The sequence below is a fragment of the Limulus polyphemus genome, unplaced genomic scaffold, assembly GCF_000517525.1.
Source record: "Limulus polyphemus unplaced genomic scaffold, Limulus_polyphemus-2.1.2 Scaffold36, whole genome shotgun sequence".
In the NCBI taxonomy this organism is placed as follows: domain Eukaryota; kingdom Metazoa; phylum Arthropoda; class Merostomata; order Xiphosura; family Limulidae; genus Limulus; species Limulus polyphemus.
This window is the reverse complement of record NW_013665646.1, coordinates 1159444-1176977: the sequence shown is the minus strand read 5'-3', so window position 1 is coordinate 1176977 and position 17534 is coordinate 1159444. Positions and strand designations below refer to the sequence as shown.

At 33.1% G+C, this 17534-nt stretch overlaps 1 protein-coding gene across 1 annotated transcript in view; it reads left to right on the top strand.

Moving 5' to 3' along the window:
- LOC106461011 (integrator complex subunit 5-like) overlaps positions 1-17534 on the top strand; it is a 52781-nt gene that overhangs the window by 26407 nt on the left and 8840 nt on the right. The window lies entirely within an intron of this gene.

The window sequence follows — 17534 nt, the reverse complement described above, 5'->3', positions numbered from 1 at the left end:
CAGAGGATGTCTTGTCAATTAATTATTGATTGTCAATAAAGATATTTCAGAAGCTAATTACAAAACATTGGTGATGTTAAGTTTGAGTAAATTATAGTTTTTATATTATAATTTACTTCACTTTATAACCAAAATTATTATTTTTTTTATCTTGGACTGATATTTTAATTTTGTTTAGAGTTTATTAATTTTATATTAACCACAGCAGGATTGATTGCACATATATATGATTAAACTTCGTGAAGTGATATTCTTAATACAGGTTGTTGTTTTGCACTGTTAAAGCACTGGTGCAGACGCCCTTTTGATATATGATTTGAGTTAGATTAGGGGATATGTCTAATTAAGTAAACCCTTATTTGCGTTTTGGTACAATAGCTATGTTATAAGAGAATCTTAGTAGCCGGCATTTATTAGATCCTTCATTTTTCGTGAACTCAGTAGTAATCTTGAGATCTTATTAACGCTAACATTTGGAATTCAATCTCTGCGATTGTATATCATTGTGCTTAACAGCAAACAAACAAGCTGTTAGAGAAATTCCAAAAACAAACATTCTATTGTGTAATAACCAGATTATCTTTTTCTTTTGTGTAAGCTGCTTCTTTAACATAATACAAATGAACTACGTTTTGCAAGTGGGACAGATTTTATAGGAAAAATCTCATATATCAAGATTGCGAACATCAGGAAATTTTCTTACAAATTTAAAATACTTTAATAATTAATTCCGCCAAGTATAAAAAGAAAACAAATTGAGAAGATACTTAAAGTTGTTTTGCACATTTTAAGTTTATCACCATGAATTAAATGGACAGTATTAGCAAAGTTTTTTATAAAGAAGTCTGTAAAGCTTCTGCATAGGTATATTATCACACATTTTCAGAATTGCTGCTCCAATTTTTAGTATTTTCGCCGATATAACACCATGATATTTTCAGATCAACTTGTATATAAACACATCTTTCTATTTTCTTCTGGTTAAGAACAAACTTACAATGGGCTATCTGAGCTGTGACCATCACGGGTATCAAAACCCGATTTTTAGCGTTATTAGTCCACAGACTTACCACTGTGCCAATTGGGGCACACATTTGTCTAAGAGAAACGATCTATCATAGAAATTTAGAAACCCTCAAATGTACGAGAATAATTTAAATTGCTGTAATAGCTAGATACTGTCTCGTGATGCATATGTTTTCTTGCTTTTTTAATGCTGAATTTCGTTTGGATTTTGGTTATAGAATATATTGAGTCACTTTTTAGATAATTTAAAAAGTTAAACTTTTAACAAATATACGTTTTAGAAAAAAATTGTCTAATATAGCAATTCGTACCATTATTCTGCAATTGTAAATGAGACAAGAAAAATCTATGATGAAATAGAACTGAAAATACATGTTATGCTTAATAATACACCAAAATTTGCTTAATACTCAAACAAACGAGCGTTTTGTAATACGACATATATATATTTGTGTGTGTGTGAGTATATATTTCTAAGAAGTTAAGAAAAATATAAAAAAAATGTATAACTAAGTGAATCACGTGTATGTTAAAGTACACGTTGTTTTCATGGTAATATCCTCTAATAGTTCTTCAGCTTATAATACAAAAACTTTGTTATGTGGTCTATACTACAGATACAGCTTAGCGCGAAGACAAAAAGAAACAAAACATCTTCACCATGATGAAACTTAAGCTATTGTACAACCGCTGCAAGTACGCAGTATGACATTATGTTATTACACTCCCCCTTGCTCTCCCACTTCATCTCAAAAGAAATATACATTATTCCTCTCAATATTTTCCTGCAGGAAAATCTATAGATGTTTCCTTTTCATAGTTATAAAACACTCAATATATAGTGTTTAATAAAACAAACTACACACATTTTAACATATTTATACTGTTGTTAAACAGACTGATGCCACAAAAATGTCACAAATTTGACAAGAAGTTTTCCTTTAAACGTGAGGGAGTATCATTTAGCTATGTCAAATATACATTGGTTTGGAGTCTACAAATTTTCTAATATAAACAAATCTGTAAAACAACATAAGAATTAACAGGTATTGTTATCGATTGTGCACCATACATGTATCCACATGCTCCTATTTGTTTTACTTAACATGTGTCGGACGTCACTTTGTGTCATTATCCACTATTAAGGCGAACAGAAAATAGCTTTGTCAACTGTAATTATTGGTTGTAGTAGAATAAATTATTAAAACTGTTTTTTTTTAATTATTCCATTTAAGGAATGTCTCATTTAAGAAAAAAGTCTGACAACTGACTTGACTCTTTTCGGCAAAAAAAAATTAAAACTACGACTTAAATTTGAACCTTTTTTTAACGCTAACAATTTAACATAAGTCATGACTATTGAAATTATTTAATTTCGAGCGTTGACTGAGGTGATACTATCAAGAGCGTATATTTTGTATAAAATTCAAGAGAGTTTTCGTTTTTAAACTTTTTAATAAAGTAATTTGTGCCAAAACAATTATTTATTAACATATGTTTCCATGTTTGGTGTGGTCATGCATGGCCTAGTGTTTAGTGTGCTCGGATTTAAAATCAAATAATTCAGGGTTTGCAGCCCTTTGCCACAAAAATGCGCAGTGCATCTTGGGGTTTATGTATGCTATATGACTAGCGTTCAAATACCATAAAGTAACTCAAGAGTTGGCGGTGAGTATTGTTGACTGGTTGTCTTCCCTCCAGTCTATCAGTTAAACATCAGGGACGACTATGTGTAGTAAGCCTCCCCCCCCCCTCCTCCAGGGGCACAGCGGCATGTCTGCAGACTTACAAGGCTAGAAACAGGGTTTCGATAACCGTGGTGGGCGGAGTACATATCACCCTCTGTGTAGCTTTTTGCAAAAAGTATGAAACAAACAAAATATATTCAACAAAAATTATGAAATATTTGAAGAAGAAATTCAAAGTATTTTAAATACGTTTGAAGATCGATCTATACGTCAGCAGAAAATCGTTCATCAACTTTTTGCTGTATGTATTTTCTCTCTTTGCTTCCTGTGATCTTTAAAGAATATTTAACAGAAGATCTTCTTACCCAGCTCTCTTGATTAAGTGTTTGACATGATGCTGCAGAGTAAAGTGAGTGTTTTAAGACATTATGTGTGCCGAACAAATGCATTTACCCAAGTGCTATTGAGTTGAGCTTATCATCTATGCTGATGGATTGAAAATCATGGTTCAAGAGTACTTCATTAAAAGTACCTTCCAACAGAACACGATGACGTTAAAGTAGTTTCTTTATGTATTCATTGAAATATTTGCACTTAACTTTGTAAATTAAGTTTCTCAAAATAATTGATTTTTATTCTTATATGTCATTGTTTCTGCATTAAAAACCTGTTTGAAAACACTCTCGCTAGAATACTTTCCCAAACCTACCCTTTTCCCGCCCTTCTGAACTAAACTGACAGCATGCTAATTTATCATATGTACAGTAAGCAGCATTGAACGATGAACCTTCGTGAGTCCTGATGACAGCATAACAATGTAGAAAGGTTTTTTTTCTTCCTTCAAAATCGGTTTATCGACACACTGTAGCTATTTTCTTAGCTGTTTTTTTTCCTGCGTGATCTATAACATTAGATTTGCTAAAATTATGTAGCTACTAAACATATCCTGCTGCGTGTTCCATTTTTGTGGTTTATTAGGTTTTTGTTTTTAGCTTCATGGAATTTGCAAACGCCTAACACAATATATATAACATTGAAAAACTTAACTTTTTTCTGACCATACTGTAGTAGAGAAGCTTCAGACTAAACGAAATAGATCAATTAAGGACATAGACCCCCCTCCAGTGTCACATCTGTGTGTCTGCGGACTTACAACGCTAGAAACCGGGTTTCGATACCCGAGGTGGGCAGAGCACAGATAGCACATTGTGTAGCTTTGTGCTTAACCTCAAAAACAAACAAACAAACTCGAGGATATAGATATCCGACTTACGTTTGTATAGATGTAAAATATGGGTTATGTTTTGAAACATAAAAAATATATTCTGATAGAATTATGCCATTAGTTAGGCTACATATTAATCACGTTTGGTATTTAGCGCAACTTTGGTGTTCCTTTCATAAGAGCGCCAGGCAAAATCCAATAGTTAGCGTAAACGGACGATGTATTCGAGGTTTCGTTGTCAATTCCTGTTACCCCATAAACACGTTCCGCATTATTCGGTCAGTCAAGAGTAGTTCTAAAGTTTGCGGTTGTTGCTGTTGAAACCTTGCACTTCCCTCTGCCCTATCACTTGAAAAATAGGGAGGACTATGTGCAAATAGCCCTTTGTTTAGCTTTACACGAAAATTCTGAAGCATTTTATAAATATTACCAGATCTCATTACTGTTTCCTGTATACAAGTCAATCATTAATAGTTTCACTTACCATGGAAAAATGTATTCCATTCATAGGAAACATTATGGTTATAATTATAGATTTTAACAATAACGTGGGTCGTTTTAAAAGTTTTTAACATTTATTTTCTCATCGCTTTATAAATAGCGTTTAATAGGTTTTATTAATGTATTTTTCACTCGAGTAAGGCCATTATTTAACTCCGAGATAAAAAAAAAGAAGTTCAATTTGACATTATTTATTTCCCAGTATGTTTTTTTTTAATTTGTGCAAAGCTACACGAGGACTATCTGCGCTAGCCGTCCCTAATTTAGCAGTGTAAGACTAGAAGGAAGGCAGCTAATCATCACCACCCACCGTCAACTCTTGGACTACTTTTTTACCAACGAATAGTGGGATTGACCATCACATTATAATACCCCCACGGCTGAAAGGACGAGCATGTTTGGTGGGACGGGGATACGAACCCGCAGATTGTGAGTCGATTATTTCCCGGAAATTAGTGAGTAACTCATTAACAAAATATATTGGTTTCTTTTGGGATAAATTAGATTGTTTATTCACCTTAGTCTATTTGTTATATAAGGATTGTGTTTCTCTTGGAACAGTGTTTAAGTACTAATTCGAAACCACACATTAAAAAGTTGTTTGTTGTTATATATTGAATTTCGTGCAAACTTACTGGAGAACTTTCTATCTCTAGTTTTCAAGTGACTAGAGAAAAGGCATTTAGTTAACACCACCCACCGCCAACTAATATGCTATAGTAATCGAATAATTGGATCTGATCGTCACTATTATAACGCACATACAGCCTCAGAGGGTGAAGAGCGAATTTTTTCGGGAATAGCAGGGCGTAAACCATGGATCCTTAGTCAAGCACGCTAACCACTGGTACGCGCTCAGCCCACAATAAAATTCATTAAAACATTTACTTCGTAGGCTGTTTTTAGTTTCTTTTTATAACGAATTTTATATTTTGCTTTACACACAGACGGTTGTCGAATTATTCTTTATTCATTTTTATTTTGCCGTGTTTAAGACAAAGATATAACCCCAAATTCTAACGTTATAAACGCTAATGTTAACGCTTGGTCCACCAAAGACAGAAGTTCGGCACTGAAAGACTATCTTTATATGTTAAAAAATAAAGATTATGAAATAAGAGTCACCTAGGGCCCCGCTACACGTTTCTAGAAAACAGCTATATTTAGAGCAATTGATTCTGAAAAACGCATTGTTAAATGCACGGAAGTTTTTCTAGATATATAATAACCTACTTATAATTTGAAAATTCAAGATATGGCTATGTTTAATGTGAAAATGTAGGTCAAGTTAAGGTGACTGTTTATCAGTAACTATAAATTTGCGTGTAAAAAAAGTAACAATTAAATATTGCATGCTTCTTTCAATTTAAAAAAAACATTGTTTGTATACCAATGTTTCCGCCTTTTAATGATGTCTTACAAACTGGTTGCAAAGTAATACAATCGCATAGACCTTTAAATTCTATACATGTATCTGTTTCATAGCAACTCCTGTTATCAGATAAAATATATGGCTTGTGGATATCGGATTCAAAACGGCTAGTTAAAATTGCGCGTCTATTCATATATTTACCATAACGGTTATCTAGGTTTACAACTAATGAAAAAGAAATTATCATTTTTTTGCCTTCTACAATACTCATTCAATGAAAATATACTTTCTTGTATTAAACGAGAAACATTAAGATTTCGGTTGAATAAAACTGATGTGGTAAATATCTGATGTAATCTACACTGCAAGGAGAAGATAGTGGAACCGTGATGCACAAAAAGTTGTTGCATTTGATAAGACTATCTGAATGATATTATCCTATGCTATGTTATGTTAACTAACATAAATAATTGTCTTTTTTATAAGCAGATTTATTTTCCTGTGCGTACACGAGCAGCGTATTTTTTGGTCATTTCTTTAAGATATCAGCAAAATGTGATCATGTTCTCTTTATATTTATATCTTTTTTTTACCAGATAGAATTATTCGCTGTGATTTGAAAAGAATTCAACTAGGAGTCGATGATTTTAAACAGCTAATTTCTACTGATATTGTTTTGTGTATTTTAAGTACGCACAATCATTTGCTGGCATACAATAAAAAATGTAGAAGCACGTTTGATTTTCAGTTCCTGTGAGGCGTCTTTTCTTTCGTTAATGGACTTGGAATTAGTAGACCCTTTATAAGATGAGGCCTTTTTCAGAATATATAAACTGTTGTCTTATCTAATCACTAACGATCTATTAAGTTCTGATTTAAAGGTCAGTAATTTCGTTGTCTTGCATATAAAGCTCATAATAATGCATAGATGTATGTACTTTTATGATCAAACAAAAATCAAATCTAAATTATCTTTAACACGTTTGGGCTCTCTTACACGCTAATATATATTCCTGCAAATATACGAGACAACAACAACAACTTGTCTAGTATCTAGTCATAAAACGCGATGCGCTAGAATGAATCAAATATTTCTTTTAATCAATGATGCCTGCATACTTTGAGCCAATATGGCTGATGTGTCCTATTAAATCAGTGTGGCACTTAAAGTTATGAAATCATCGTGGTCTGCTTAAATAGACAAGGTATTAAGCTAAACATTAAGAAAATACGTCTAAATGAGATAACTTCCGATATTTCTAGTGTAAGAAAGTAATTTTCTCCGTTCATTTAATGAATCATTAAAAGTCTCATCAAGGACCTCGCGAACTTCATTAGGAGATTCTGTGTGCGTGCGTATGGTGTGTGTAGATGTGAGTAGTTGTGCACATTGGAATATTTCTGCTGGAAAATAAAAGGAGTCAGTTGAGATCTTGTTTCTAATACGCTGTTTAGTAATCACATCTCAAACTATCAAAACTTTCTTCCATAGTCTCCTAAAACGTGTCGAAGTAACCATGCTTTAATGTGAGACGGTTTCTTGTCGTATAAGGACAATATCTGTTGACATATTTTATTGTATATGCTCCTCATCTTTGTAATGTTCGAAATTTATAAATATTCCTCGTCAAATATCTGAAGAGTCCCGTTGAATAAGCATTATAACAATAACAGTTATAGCTTCCGAAGTTTATAGCGCACCAACTATAGCAAATCAATAATAGATACTCTTTTTAGGCGCGGCCCGTTGGTTATATTTACAGGCATGTGGAGAGTTTCCCGAAATTCCAGTTATACAACAATACAAACGCTACACTAGCGTTTACGTATACACATATATTATTGATTCTTACACTCGAGAATCTTCTACAACTTTAGAGAATAGACGGAAATTTCGCAATACAGATTTAACAGTATATGTTATGTACATTTCTAAATATAAATTTAATTTAAACAAAGATCAATACTAAAATAAACATGTAATAGTAAATCCGTCACATTATTCATAGATTTTTGTTGCTTTTATTATTTTATTTACTTTTAATGTTTTCTGTTATAGGTTAAAGAATAACGTGCAAGTACGCTATAAATATACTTGTTTGTAGTTAAGCACAAAGCCACATAATGGATTATCTGTGCTTTACCTACAACGAGTATCGAAACGCGGTTACTAGCATTGTAAAGTCCGTAAACATACCATTGTGCTATTGTGGGTGGGGCAAATATATTTATATATCTAATATCGGCCATAGCGAAAATCTAACTGGTAGGTACATAAAAATACACATCGGAAGATAAAGCAAGCGTTTTACAGTTTTTTAGCCTGTTTACTTCTGTAGAAAATGCTTTGTATTAGGTTTCGATACTTTTTTTAATACTACTGTTATATGTACTTATGTTGCTGAATGTTTTTTAAAAGGTTTGCGTACATCATTCCATTGACTTGTACTGAAATTGAACAAAGGAAGGGATGTTCATCTAAAAAACGCCACAACTATGTGGCATGTTTGGAATATGGAAAGCAATTATTCTTAAAATATCCTTTTACCTTTTTATTTTTTCGTCCGTATTGTTATGTTGGTCACAGTCATGAATATATATATAAACATGCGTCTATGGAAGAAAAAAACATTATCGAGCTAGTTCAGGCATATTTTTAGGTGGGATCAATAAAGACGGCGCGTCAGATCCGAGTATTGTGTTAGTAGTAAGTTACCCGTTGCAAAATAAAATGTCAAAGATATTGCACAATGATATTTCGCTGTCTGTTAATGTGCTTAATCCTAATTATACCCAGGTAAGTAACGGTGTCAGTTCCAGGTGCGACTGTGTTAAAAGACGTTAGTTCTAGAGGAACATGTACAATGAACAGAACGGTCGATTGTTTTCACTCGATTCTTGAACCACAGGAGTAATTTTTTAAATTACATTTTTTGGTATTAAAATTTGAGTTTATTAACAACCGATTTGAAAACCGTCTTAGCTATTTCTGCATTCTCAAGATGAGTTTAATATTTTCATTTGTTTGTTTGTTTTTCTACCTTTTCAAACAGCTTTTAAAGAAAGCTTTACCAAATGTTTCTGAATCTACGCGATATTATAGCCACAGGAAATCCGATTTCTTAATTAATACCTTTTCATTAAAAATGTTAACAAAGCCTTTTCTAGCTTATGGTTCATCTCCTAGTTCAAAACTTCCCAGCCATAAAAGTAAACATAGTGTTTATCTATTATCAATATCTATCATTACGAGCATGATCACCACTCGGTCACACCCAGTCTCTTTTTAAAGTAAGAAGTAACTTTTAGTAATAGGTACTCTGCTGAGTATTGAAAGAACACAACTCTTTTAAAGTGCATTAAATAATAATTTGAAAATTTATTTGTTTGTTTTTTTTAACCACAAAGCTACACAATAGGTTACCTGTGCTCTATCCTCCTATGGTATCAAACCCCAATATTTATGGTCACAAACCATGAAAAGTATCTATAATTTAAAAGACGCATTTAATTTGTAATACATAAATATACAATGATGAGTAAAAAACTATTCTGGTCAAAAAATGCAAAGACGTACATAAAAGAAAACCAAACTAATCGACGTACAAACTATAATGTTGGAAGAGCAAAACATACCACAGTAAGGAGGGCGTCATCTAAAGGATTTAATCTCTATTCATAAGCATCATATGCTAATTAAAATTCAAATAAAAAGCTAGCTAAATATTTGGAACAGTTTTATGTGCTTAAACTCACTAAAACTAACATTCGTTGTATGGATTCATTTGGTTTACTAAAAATGGTTCCCATTCGTGTAGTTTTTCATAGCAAAATAAGTATTTTTTCACTTCTGGGACTGAAGAATATATTACCAGTAGTGTCCGAAGATAGAGCGATTCCAGTTGAAAAAAGATATGAGATATTATAAAACATTTGTCTGGTAGCTTAAGTGCGGAAAAAATGTAGGGTATACGCCAGCAGAAGTTAAATTATTTCTAGCTTGGATCTTTGTGTTTAAAGAAAAGCCAAGGGATGGATCTTTGACTTTTCATTTGTTTTTATCTCTTGTTTTTTTACGTTATGGCTTAGAGTAAAATATACAAATCCACAATAAATGTACTTGTATCTAACAACGATTATGGTCGATAATTGTTTTGTTCATAAAAACACATATCCAAGGATTAATCAAGCGTTTTACAGTTTTCTCTGTTTACTCCTCTAGAAAACGCCTAATATTACGTTTTGATAAAATCAGAAATTCTAAAGTACTTATTAAGTTTTGGTTTATTTTCTTGTTGTTTTTCTCGTTCATAATGCTATTACTATATATCATTATTTTGGCTGAATTATTCGCAATGATTGATATTATACTTGAATGAGATAACGAAAACTCATCTGGAAAACACCTACTGCAATTTGCAATGAATTCTCAAACTTAGTCATTGATCAACAATGTTGGTAAATTCCATTTTGAGTAGCATGATTTGACGCAATAAACCGTAAAAATGTGAGTAAACTACCTGTTTTTTTAACAGCCTTTTACTGTAGTAAATATTAACAGTAAATACGAAATTACTGCTAAAATGACGATAAATTATTACTGGCGCCCAAGCAGCCAATAACTTATCGTTAATCTGTAGTGTACTTTTTAAAGTTTAACAAGCATAATTGTATATATGTGCTCAAGAAGAAAAATTGAATATTAAGTTCTAGTTTGCGAGGCTTTTCACCAAGCTTCACCTAAGCCTTCCTAAAATGCTATAATAGCAACGTTTGATTACTATATTTAAATTAAGAAATGGATTAAGAATTGGCTCTTGCTTCTATTAGTGATAATACTAACTGTTCTTTAACCTACGTTCTAAGCCTACATCTATTATGCTCAAATTGTCGAAGATGGAAAATTCTCTAATGCAAAGACGAAGACGAATAAATCCATACGACGGGAAAACAAAGGATGCAAAGTACCTTCAGTCGCTGTTTATTGTCACGTGTCGAGTTCCTTGTCTCATTTTATGTTCTACCAATCACAAATAAAATGACACTTGTACATAAAAAAAACATGTACCGAGAACATAGCCAGTCAGTTCATACGACGAACAGCCATCCCACATTTCCAATCGAAATTCACTGTCTAATATTTAAATGGTTCTCCTAAAAACTATAATAATTTTTCATGCACATATAAAGAAAAACACACGATTATGTTAATTATGAGAAGGCATAATCCTCTGAGCATCTGCAGAGAAAATACCGATTATGCTTATCTTCCACATACATTTATGTTACACAAACGTCTTATATACTATCTTGCTAATACAAGATAAACTCAGTATAATATCTTTGAGGTTTAATCTAACTTGTATTTTAATAAGAAATTGAAAAAAAACATTTCAACACACGGTAGGAGTTCCAAAAACACTTTCAAATAGGCGCACAGGAAAAAAAAAGATACACTGACACTGTTATAGTTCAGAAATTGTCTACAGTTGCATCATCTATTATTCTAAACCTATATGTCTTGCATAAAAAATGATATCTTCTTAGTATGTCAACTCTTTCAAGTTACTACCACCACAAAGAGAGGTTAAGCTTAGTTTGGCCACTGGACATATGATAATTTAATGCATATGTCGTACTAGCTATTCAGAAGGTCGAATATCTTATATTAAATTGATTTTTAATTTGCAAACCAGCAGCTTACAAACATTATAGAATCTTATTAGACTGGCATGACTACATTTTAACATTCTTTGTCATTTCGTAGGAAATGTGATGTTACTAAAATGTAATATATTTTGTGAAAGGTAGGTAAAAGCCCTTTTCGACGCAAAATATTCATTTAATCACGCCATAAGTATTTGTTCAGATCAGAGATTTAGAATTTCCAAGGCGATGAAATCCCATATTGTTTATGGATTAGGAGAATAAAGGAATATGATCCAGAAAGAGCCCCGCAATAAGTTGTACCGTCAACAGTTATAAGCAAAGTGTGGTGTCTTATAAAACATAACGATCCCCGAACCCAAAAGTCAGTGGCAAAAGCTGTTCACGTGCCCCAAGCAGATAGCAAAAGCTGTTCACGTGCCCCAAGCAGATAGCAAAAGCTGTTCACGTGCCCCAAGCAGATGGCAAAAGCTGTTCACGTGCCCCTAGCAACAAAACGTAATATAATAAAAAAAAAGACCTCCGTCTTGAAAAGTGACACAAGTCACGTCTACACAAGTTACTTTCACGAAATATCTGTCGCATATCTAAAGCAGGTGGGGAATGAAACGGGTATTCACGCTATTCTAAACGAAGACATATCGATCAGTTTCACTAGACCCAGATCTAATGGATTTCTGTTCGATTGGACTGTTGAAACGAGTGTTGGAAAACAGTCGCTCTCGTACACTAGATGTCTTATCAAAAGTTCGCAGGGAGCAGTGGTCTGCTTTGACCTGACAGTCTTACAATTGAGCCTTTTGCAATTCAAACTTCATGCAAGAATATTGTCAAGATATTTGGCTGTAAATAGAGCATGACAGAACGTAGCGACATATATTGCAACGACGTATACGAACGAGCGAACTTGGCAGTGAAGCTCCAAATCGTTTTAATATAAAACTCTCAACTTCTGTATAACTTGTGATAGCGATACGCTTCTAAATGCACTCTGAAGACAGTGAAGTTTTGTCAAAACTCCAAAGGTTCTCAAAATTATCCTGACAACTGCGAATATGTTTCTGAGACCTATCATGAAAAATAGGAGTTAAACTAGCAATCGTCTTTGTAATACACTTTAGTATCTATTATGCTATAATTGAAAGGTATTTTACCAAACAATAATCCCATGTATACGAAAATATTGTGAGTGTTCTTCATTAATGATTTGCTTACAAATTTACCATTAAAAAAGGTTGAACGTAATCCTTTTTTTTAAAAAAAACAATCTGCCTTATTTTGTTTAACAATTATAGGGAAACTAACAGTTAGTTGGTGTGGTATTTATTACCTAGCTGATAGTTAAGAAACACGTATTAAACACAATGCATAATGTGTGTTTATAATTATCAGTCTTTTTATTATCAGTAAAGCTTACTTATTTCCTAATTTAAAAATCACTCGCTATACAAAAATACAAAAAGTTAAAAATATGACGACAAAGTAATTAATAAGGCAATGTGCGCGTTTTTTTAAATAACTTTAACTCGGTATGTTAAAAATGAAGTTTTGTCTTTTTGAAACTTATACGAGTTAATGTTTTTCACCTTAACCCTTATATGAGCGACAATGTTATTTTATGAGAAAAACACTCATGAACATAACTTATTGTATGTCTCCCCCAGATCTTCCATAGTCTCTTAAAACGTGTCGAAGTAACCATGCTTTAATGTGAGACGGTTTCTTGTCGTATAAGGACAATATCTGTTGACATATTTTATTGTATATGCTCCTCATCAATGTTTTCGTAAAAGTACTAATGTCCGATGTGAATCCACTAAAGTTGAATGGACCTAACGCCATCGGTGGAAATTAGACCTGTAATCGGCGTGTGATGAGCGAAAACTACAGTGCTAGCTAGCTCCCTGTTAAGTGAATTATACAGAGCACAGATAGCCCATTGTGTAGATTAGTGCTTAACAACAATAAATCAACAATTTTTACCAGAAAGAGAAAAAATACTCCACATTTCCCAAACCATGTCTAACTCTAGAATACAAATAATTAAATCGTTTTTTTTTGTTATCTTTTCAAAATCAATCAATTAAGTTCAGAACTTTTATTCCTTTTGTGATTCTGATAAATATTGACACTTTAATGCAAAAAAAAAGACTAATTTCTGTTTGGATGACTAGTAGCGAACGTTACATGGGTTCGGCCTTTAAGTTTTATCTTTTTATACAACATATAAAGTTACAAGCCCATATTTCTTGCAAACATAATCTAATTCTTCATAATAATTTCTAGCTATCTGTCTGTAATTTTTTATTAATCATGTTTTACTGCTTTCATTATCTGTTAATTGTAAAAATCTTAAGCAATTATTGTGCTAGTACATTATTTTCATTTTCTTCTGGTAGATGGATGGGTTTGGTATCCATGGTTGTTCTGATACTAGACTTTCTGACCTTAACACGTGTTTCTGTAATATATGCTGGTGGGATAGTAACAGTACCTCATTTACTAGTTCTTGTTGAAATTTGTACACTTATGTTATTTGTCTCAGATACATCAGCCTGTGATACTCTATTGTCAGTATCTACACATTGTTTGTTAGTCTAGCCTGAATCTAATGTTATGACCTTCGTGTTAACAACCACTTCATCATCTTTAGAAAGAATATCTATAAATATAATCCTCCATGGATTTAATGGATTCATCTTGTAATTCATCATCAGAATTTAATGTCTTATCTTTGATTTCTTCTTGAGGTTTTGTTTGTTCAGTGGAGTTTTGATTATTATGTGATTTTTCATATTCATATGGCTTAGTTTCTTTAATCTTCTTTATGCTATTGATGGATAATAGCCGCATATTTTTTGTATCACAAAATTCACAAGCTTGTTTACTTCACAACTCTAACTTGGCCTTTTCATACCATAACTAGTTTATTTGTGTTTCCTTTCTTGAACAATGGGAGTTTGTAATAATACTTTATCTCTTAACTTAATTTCGGCAACTTTTGGTTTTTATCTACCTGTGTTTCTCAATTTTGGGTGGCTCTAGTTAAATGTCAATTTGCTATTTCAAAGGCTACTTTCATTACTCGTATCATGTTTACTTTATGGCCTTCATGTAACGCATTGCCTATTTATCTAATATCGCTTGCATTGACAGCATGACATTTTTACCGTGTAATAAAAAAATACCTTTCCTGAATAGACTCGTTTGCAGCACTTTTAGAAACTAACACTAAAACTGAAACCTGCTCATACAACGTCTTATAAAAGCTAACACTAAAAATGTAATCTGCTCATTCCACGTCCTCTGAAATCTAAGATTTAAAAGCGTAACCTGCTCATCCAACGTCCTCTAAAAGCTGACACTAAAAATGTAACCTGCTCATCCTACGTGTCCTAAATGCTAACACTAAAAATGGAACCTGCTCATCCCATGTCCTCTAAAAGCTAACGCTAAAAATGTAACCTACTAACCCCACGTCCTCTAGAAGCTAACACTAAAAATGTGACCCAACCTTCTCATCCAACGTCCTATAAAGGCTAGCATTAAAAATGGAACCTGCTCATCCCACGTCCTCTAATAATTAACACGAAAAATTCAACCTGCCCATCCCACGTCCTATAAAAGCTAAGACTAAAAATAGAGCTTCCTCATCGTATGTTCTCTAACAAATAATACTAAAAATGTAACCTGCTCATTCAACGTCCTCTAAAAGCTGACAATAAAAATTGTAACCTGCTCATCCAACATGTCCTAAATGCTAACACTAAAAGTGTAACTTGCTCATCCAACGTCCTCTAAAAAGAAACAATAACAATAGAACCTGTTCATCCTACGTGTCCTAAAAGCTAACACTAAAAATGTAACTTGCTCATCCAACGTCCTCTAAAAGCTGACACTAGAAATGTAACCTGCGCATCCTATGTGTCCTAAATGCTAACACTAACAATGGAACCTGATCATCATACGACCTCTGAAACCTAACACTAAAAATGTAACCCGCGCATCCTACGTCCTCTAATAGATGACACTAAAAGTGTAACCTGCTCATCCAACGTCCTCTAAAAGGAAACAATAACAATGGAACCTGTTCATCCTACGTGCCCTAAAAGCTAACAGTAAAAATGTAACCTGCTTATGTCACGTCTTCTGAAATCTAACATTAAAAATGTAACCTGATCAGCTCACGTCCTCTAAAAGCTAACACTAAAAATGTAACCTGATAATCTCACGTCCTCTAAAAGCTAAGCTTGAAAATGGAGCCTCCTCATCGCACGTTCTCTAAAAGCTAACACTAAAAACGCAACCTGTTCATCCAACGTCCTCTAAAAGCTAACACTAAAAATGTAACCTGCTCATCCCATGTCCTCTAAAAGCTAACATTAAAAATTTAATCTGCTCATCCCACGTCCTCTGATAAGATTCACAATATTGTGACAACATGTCTAACAAAGTTTAGTTAAATTTTTCCACTAACCTATCAGCAGTTGGATTAGCATTTAGTGATGGAGATAAGTTTCATGTGTCTTCAGCATTTATTATACAAGGTCTTTATCCATATTCACTAGGTGTATGTTTCTTTCCTTTTCTGTAGTATCTAACCTGTAAGTGTTATGTATTTTTATTTTTGCCAACTACTTTCCTTTAATGTATAACTTTAGCTTGTAGCATTTATTATAATTTTAATCAATTTTCCTCCTATAACCTGTCGAAGTTGCCTCAATTTTTCTGTCAGGATTATTTTAACTTTTTCCTAATATTTAATTAAGATCCCTTTATTTTAATAACATGTTCAATTAAGCTACTTTCCTCGCTTTACTGAATTGCACTAAGATCTGAGGCTCAATTCTAGTAAGTTTATGGACTTACAATGCTAAGGTCTGAGACTCAATTCTGGTATGTTTATGGACTTACAATGCTAAGGTCTGAGACTCAATTCTGGTATGTTTATGGACTTACAATGCTAAGGTCTGAGACTCAATTCTGGTATGTTTATGGACTTACAATGCTAAGATATGGGTCTCAATTCTGGTAAGTTTATGGACTTACAATGCTAATATCTTGGGCTCAGTTTTCTGCAGTGGACAAAGCTCGGATAGCCCATTGTGCGGCTCTGTGCTGAAACAAACAAAGAAATAGACGATATATCCTTTTTTTTCTAATTTCCATCTAGCGTCACAGATTAATCTCTCAACCTAAACCACTCTTCGAATAGTGACTATACGAAGGTGGGCGTTTTAGAATATTAGAAAAAAAATCAAATCGCTGTCCGTGCAAAATATATTTTTGTGGTAAAGTTACAAAGTGTGTGTTTAATCGATTTAAAGTCTACATCAGCGTCATATGATAAAATCTATATAATTTGCAAACAAGAAAATATTTGAGACTATAAAACATTATACCTGCTTTAAAAAACAAACAAACCAATCACACATTCAATATATTTCAGACTGCAAAGTAAATAAGATACTCAATAATTATTCCAGTAATAAAGGTAGTTAAAAGTTTTTAGTTCAGACAAATCGATGAGAAAAATATGACTTAGGAAACAGTTATTAGAAACATGAAATATAATAATGCCGAGATTTATTGTAACACTGAATAGGGTGCACGAGTAACCCAGTAACCAATAAATGGAATAAGTGGCACAGCGGCATGTCTGCGGACTTACAACGTTAGAAACCGTGATGGGTAATAAATGAAATAATTAGCACCTGCTATCATCTATATTAAGCAGAAAGGTATCGGTTGATAACTGCAAGAACAAAATGTTTGATCAAAATTAAAGTCATTCCAAAATTCTGCCACAGAGAGAGAGATTTGAATTGAATATAAAATAACTGTATAGTAGCTTGTGGCTAGGGTTCATCTGATGTAGCTTGCGGCTAGGGTTCATCTGATGTAGCTTGTGGCTAGGGTTCATCTGATTTAGCTTGTGGCTAGGGTTCATCTGATGTAGCTTGCGGCTAGGGTTCATCTGATGTAGCTTGTGGCTAGGGTTCATCTGATTTAGCTTGTGGCTAGGGTTCATCTGATGTAGCTTGCGGCTAGGGTT